Here is a 599-nt window from a genome sequence, read left to right as displayed (position 1 = left end):
ACTTTCCAGCAATCTCTTGATTAGAGAGGAAAAGAAGAGCTACTTATATTTTCTTCTCTAAGGTTCAAAATACACTTTAATGTGTGTCCTTTGCTCCATAGTCACTTCTTATTTGGTTAGTAAACTTTCCGTAGGATGACCTTTTTGTTTTTGTGGTGACTGAGACTGAACCTAGAGCCCGGTACACATGCCTGTCAAAAACTCTACTACAGAACCACACCCAATTCCTCTAATCATCTTTTGATATCATTCATCTTCTGGGCCATGGTGGTACATCTGGAATTCTCAGTATTTTATGGAGGTAATAGGAGGGAGATTAGTAGTAGTTCAAACTACCTCAGCCTACAAAGAAAGTCTGGGTCAACCTGAGCTGCATGAGATCACATCCTGGAACTGAAACAAGGAAGCTGGAAAGATGGCTCAGTGGTTAAGAGTTTTTGCTGTTCTAGCAGAGGACTCACATTCAGTTCCTAGCATCATCCACATAGGGCAGCTTACAACAGACTAAAACCTCAATCTTCAGGGAATCCAACACCTACTTCTGACCTCTGTGGGCACCCACATATGCATACAATTACAAAAGCAATGTTTTTTTTTTT

At 40.6% G+C, this 599-nt stretch overlaps 1 protein-coding gene across 2 annotated transcripts in view; it reads right to left on the bottom strand.

The window, feature by feature from the left end:
- The window catches only part of Snx2 (sorting nexin 2), a 41,655-nt gene that overhangs the window by 32,011 nt on the left and 9,045 nt on the right, over window positions 1–599 (bottom strand). The window lies entirely within an intron of this gene.

This window comes from Microtus ochrogaster, chromosome 18 (genome assembly GCF_000317375.1).
Source record: "Microtus ochrogaster isolate Prairie Vole_2 chromosome 18, MicOch1.0, whole genome shotgun sequence".
NCBI classification, from domain to species: domain Eukaryota; kingdom Metazoa; phylum Chordata; class Mammalia; order Rodentia; family Cricetidae; genus Microtus; species Microtus ochrogaster.
Note: the sequence above shows the minus strand (reverse complement) of the source record. Positions and strands in the feature narration are given on the sequence as shown.